Source organism: Phocoena sinus, chromosome 15, assembly GCF_008692025.1.
Source record: "Phocoena sinus isolate mPhoSin1 chromosome 15, mPhoSin1.pri, whole genome shotgun sequence".
Lineage (NCBI taxonomy): Eukaryota > Metazoa > Chordata > Mammalia > Artiodactyla > Phocoenidae > Phocoena > Phocoena sinus.
Genome location: NC_045777.1, coordinates 64,603,522 through 64,609,521, shown reverse-complemented (window position 1 = coordinate 64,609,521; position 6,000 = coordinate 64,603,522).

The following is a 6,000-nucleotide window of genomic DNA, read 5'->3' as shown; positions in this document are numbered from 1 at the left end:
GTGCCACGCATTTGAGTTATCTTTTTCTTCATGAACATGGGCATGGAGGGTGGGAGGGTGTTTCAGTTCCTACCACTGTGTAACAAATCATCCCCACGACTCAAAGCACTGGTATTTATTATGCTCACAGATTTTGTGGCTCCAGAATTGAGACCAGACACAGGGATGGCTTGTCTCTGTCCCATGAGACCTACGGCCTCAGCTGGAAGACTCGAGGGCCACAGTGGGTATAACCAGACAACCGGTCACGCTGGCCATTGTTGGTAAGATTAGTGTGTGGTCTGGGAAGGAAGAACAGTCGAAATGTTAAGATATATTCATCTGACGACTGACAGGAGAACCCGTGCAAAGAGAAGACGAGGATTTATGTTAGGTCCCTCCCATTGCAAGCAACAGGAAATTAACACAAAATAGTTTAAGCAACGAAGGAAGTGCTGGCTTCAGGCATAGCTGGATCCAGGGGCTCAAATGAAGTGATCAGGGCTTTGTTGATCATGCTATCTCCTGGACAGGCTCTCCCCATTCGGTGAGCGTCACGGTTACCAGCAGCTTAAGTTCCAACTCATACTTTATCGTCAAGACCCAGCTTAAACTACCACTTCCTGATTTTCCAAGACAGAAATGACAGCTGCTTCCTGTCCTCCCCACCAGAAGCTTATATTTCTATTTAACTCTTGGGGCCTTACTGTGTGCTAAGCCCAATACCTGCACAGTCTTGTTTAGTTCTCACAACAACCTTTTGACGAAGAAGCTGTTATCCCCATTTTCCAGGGGAGGGAAGTAACGCTTTTTTCTATAAAACCATTTGCTTGTTCAGGGCAAGAGCCGTGGCTACTTAGCTTTCTATTGGCCATGCCCAATAAAAGGGGCTTGACCTAGGTAACCCCCTGTGGGCTGAGATGGCTTCACCCCTTCTGGCCACATTGGGCATTGCAGGGTCCCCTCATGGGTCCCTCTGGTGTCTCTCACTCTGGAGTGGAGATGGCATGAAGGTCAAGGGGGAAAGGCTGGGAGGTTGAGTTAGGTTACGTTTGTTAGGAGACAAAAGGAGAAACTTTTCCCTCTCTATAAAATGGCTTCCTTCCCGTGGTTGTACAGAAGAGGATAAAAATATGAGAGAACAAACAGAATGAGGAAAGACAGAAACAGGACAGGCATTCAGGACCAGAGATGAGGTTATATGGTGATTGGGCCCGTGGGTTTTGGAGCCAGAGAGGCCATGGTTCAAACCCCAGGCCCAGCACACCCTACCTGTGCCCTCACACAAGCCGCGGAGCTGCTCTGGGCCTCAGTTTCCTCATTACCTTACATTGGGCACTTCAGAAGCCGACATTGAGGCAAGGACTCGGCTGCCAATGGTTTATTTGGGAGGTGAGCCCAGGAAGCATAAATGGAAGGATACGTCAGGGGAAGGAGAAACGCAGAGGCTGCTTTAACTGGCACTGTGGGCAGCTGGGGCTCAGTTGTGCTGGGGGCCCACGTAGAATACGCTTGAGAATGATCGTTGCGGGGAAGCTGGACTATTTAACTACTGCCCCCTCGTCTCTCAGGGTCTGAGGGTAAAGCCCCGGAGGCGTTCAATGACTGGCAATTTAGGACTGTCCTGTGTGGGCTGAGCCAGCTTGGGTAGCACCGAGAACTCCCCGGGGCGGAGAATGAGGGGCGTGTACCTGAGCAAGTGAGCTGTCCCTCAGCATCAGGGGGACTCAGGTGGCCGCGGGCTGGGGGTGGGGCATCCCCAGCATCCGCTCCCCTGATGTACAATAACCGCAGGGCTGGCTAAGCGCCGTGCCGAGCGCTAAGCATCTCATTTAGTCCTCATGCAGCACCCCACGTGAGAGGTGTTAGCATTCCTCTTTTATAAATGAGGAAGCCGAGGTTTCCTGGGATTGGGTGGCAAGCGAGCATTAGAGCTAGAGTGCCAGCCCGGGCCCAGCTGACTCTAGAGCCTGGTATGGCCTAAACTGTATCTCCCCCCAAACTCACACGCTTCATGAAGCCTTAACCCCCAGTACCTCAGCGTGTCACTGTATTGGGAGGTAGGCTCCTTAAAGGCAATTAAGATTAAATGAGGTCATCAGGGTGGGCCCTAATTCAATACGACTGGTGTCCTTATATTAAGGGGAAATTAGGACGCAGAGACAGACACACAGAGGGAAGACGGCATCTACGAGCAAGGAGGGAGGCCTGGAGACCCAGGCCAAGGAGAGCTCCTTCCTTCCCAGCCTCAGAAGGAAGCAACTCTGCCAACACCTGGACTTCAGACTTCCGGCCTCCAGAACTATGAGACTATGAAGCTCTGTTATTTAAGCCACCCAGTTTGCGGTCCTTTGTTACGGCAGCCCTAACAAACTCATGTAGAGTTGGTATGGCTGACCGCTCTGCTGGGCTGTTTCATCTGAAAGTAGGATGACCGTTTTTACCCCATAGGGTTGTATGTGATGTGAGGGTTAGCCGGGATAAATGCCTGCAAAGGCTTAGCACACAGCACTTGAGGGCTATTCCTACTGGGCACACATCAGGCAATGTTTGCTGAGTGACTGGAGAGAACAGCAGAAGCACAGATGTCAGAGCCATCCATGTCTCCAAGGATAGTTTGTCAGGAGATGAGGGAAATGTGTTGAAAGGTGAAGAAATGACTTGGTTTCTATAGAAACCTGGACCCCAGGTGCCTTATTGTGGGCCACCTGCCCGGTTTAATTAGCATCCTCCTTCTCCTCAGCCAGAAGGTGAGAAAGGAGATGCATGGGCCACCTACACACCCTTTTGGGGGTGCGGGGACCTGAGTTCAAAGGAAGGAGGTAGAGGAGAAGCGGTGGTGTCAAGTTTTAAATCTGCATCTATTTTCCCAGGGCCCATCTTGAGCTGTCTCATCTCTGGGGACTCCAGATCCCCTCAGGGCTCCAGTCTACCCCCTGGGACTTGACAGAAGCTATGACCTCTGCCCAGCCCTGCCCAGATGTGCTGGTTCCCAGGGCACCAGGAACAGCTGTTTTGGGTACTGATACTTTACTCCCAGAAAGCTGGGAATCACTGCAGGGAAAGAGGAAGAGTTCCTTTCCTTTCTGGGTGGCCTGTCTTCCACCGCCAGTGGGATACCTTTTCTTTTTTCACGGTCAAAAATACCATTTAAAAGAATCCAGGAATGAGCACCACTAAGTAAAAATTTAAAACTTATGTCTAGAAAAGAGACTGGAAGACATTGCCCTGAAGGTTGAGGGGTTAACTTTTGGGAAATGGTTTTGCTTCTCAATTTTATACCTTCCTATTCAGTTTTTTTGAAGGTTCCATAGTGATGTAATTGTAGTTAACATATATTGAGCATTTATGGGTCAGGCATTGTTCTAAGCACTTGTATGGGGAAAAGTACTGATTTGTCCCCATTTTTCGGATGAGGAAACTGAAGCTAAGACGGGTTAAATAATCAGTGTGTGGTCACACAGAAGCAGGTCTGGAATTTGAACACAGATACAGATGTGCCTGGATTGAAAGGCATGAAATAAACTAGGCTCTACTGTCCCTTTTATGATGGTGGTGAGGGGAAGGGAACTTTGTTTTACTTACTGGTAAATAAATGACAATTTTAAAAAGCTAAGAAACTAAAGGAGATAGATAGATAGATAGGCAAACAGATGATAGGAAGAAAGAAATAGATCTTCACCGAACCCCCAGGCCACCATGAGCACAGTGTGTGTATGCGTGTGTGTACGCATGGGCCCGGGTGGTGGGGGGGGAGAGTAATGTCTTTAAGAACCCAGAAAATATATACTGTGTTACAGAGAGACCTCTACAACCTCCAAATGGCAGCAAAGATCCTATTTGTTAAGTGAATAAATTGTCTATTTCCTAGCCAGTAAACTTGAGGTCTAGAGCGAGGGGTGGCAAGCTACGGCCCGTGGGCCAAATCCAGCCCACTGCTCGTTTTTGTAAATAAAGTTTTATTGGAACCTGGCCAGACCCATTCCTAAAGTCTTTCACAGAGTTGTGACAGAGACCATGTGGGCTGCAAAGCCACTACTATCTGGCTCTTTACAGAAAAAAACGTAAAGTTACTGCTGTGTAGGATGCATAAGTCTGGAGACGTAAGGTACAGCATAACGACTGTAGTTCACACTGTACTGAACCCTGGAAGTTCCCTAAGGGGTAGATTTCACGTGCACTCACCACACACAAAAGTAACCCTGTGAGGAGGTAATATGTTGATTAGTTTGACTGTGGTATCGTTTCACTATATATATGTATATCACATCGTCATGTTGTACGCCTCAAATACAAACAATTTTTCTTAAAAAAGAGAATTTTTTAGAAAGTTTGCCTACCCCCACCTAGAGCAATGCTTCATAACACTAATGTACACATGACTCCCTGGGGATCCAGTCAAAATGCAGATTCCGATTCAGCAGGCCTGGGGTGGGGCCCGAGGTTCTGCATTTTTAACGAGCTCCGAGGAGATGCCGATGCTGCTGGTCCGTGGACCACACTTGGGAATGAGCGTGTCACAAATACTTTACATGTTTCCATCCAGAGAGGGGGCATGAACCAACTTACCCAAACCTCCGGCCATCACATATTGTATTATCAACACAGGTCATTTAGGAGGTTTATTTGCCAAATCAAAGGCTCCTCCACTTTTCAAAAGTATTTCCAGCGGCCTGTGTCTGACCACCCTCCTTTTCCCCCTGGTTCATTCACGCAGAGGGTGTTTGATTTCCGTGACAGCAGGGGCCTCTAAAGTACAGTCAGCACACCAGATGATGGGGAGTGGGGAGAAAGCCTTCCAACTCTCTTCCATTTTTATAGTTTGTATCAACTTTTTTAAAAAGTCAGTTTGGGGGAGGGCTGTTTTATAACAGACACGATGCACATCACTTATATAATAAACATATGTCATTTATAAATAAGTAAGTGTGCATGCTCTGGGGTGCCTCATCACAAAGCTTTGAGACAACGGGTAGACGTGAGTTACGCCATGGCTGAAACTGGGCCTGGGCTGTGCTCGTAGCCTGAGTCAGGCCTTGGCAGGCTTTCAGCCCCGTGTGGGCCGGCAAAACACGCCGCGTGGGCACGAGTTTTATTCCTCACAGGCACAGCGGCAGGTGTTCCAGAGAGAAAGTGAGCGACTGGAACACGCTTGAGCCCTTGTGAATGCCAGCCACACGAAGTGTCAGGGCACCTGGCTGAGCACTTCGGGAGAGAAAGGAGGGAGTGTGCAGGGAAAGCCAGGAAAAGACCTTTGCTGGATCAATGACAACCGTAGCAAAATTTGCCGTCAGGTATTCAACACCTGCTACTAGCCAGCTTCTATGCTAAGCATTACAAATCATTACATTTAATCTTTGTGAGGTAGGTACTGTTATTATCCCCTATTTTATAAAAGAGGAGAGTGAGGCTCAGAAAGGCAGAGGATACACAAAGGCTGGTTTTTAGAGGTATCAATTCATAAATGCAGTGAGATTCCAATGAAACACCGGTGGATCTATTTTAAGTTTGAACACGCTAGAACTGTACACTAATGATAACGTTTGCTTCTTTTTGGTGAACACTTCCTCTGTGTCGAGAACCTTCGACCGGCACATCCTTTAACCTCCAAGAGACCCTGCAGGAGATGACGGGCCTGCCCTTCCTCCTCGCTGCGGGGAATCCAATGCCCTGGAGCTGGGCCGACACGTTGGCGCCCCGCTGAGCCAAAGCACTGAGGCCCCGCCTGCAGGGGGAGCCCTGTCTCAGCTCCGCGTAACGTTCCCATGTGCAAAGGAGGCCCAATTCTTATCAGATCTTCAGATTCGTAGCAGAGGCAGAAATCTCGACTTATACTTAAAATCTCCTGATCTTACACCCTGACAACGAAGTTTTAGAAATTTTAAAACACAGCATGGACCCAACACATCACATCCACCGGTGAGCTCGCTTTGGCCCAGGAGGCCTCTGCCCTAGATGCTGACTTGTATTTTTACCTTCTGGTACTATTTCCTCCTAGGGCTCCGAGATGCTTTATCTGCT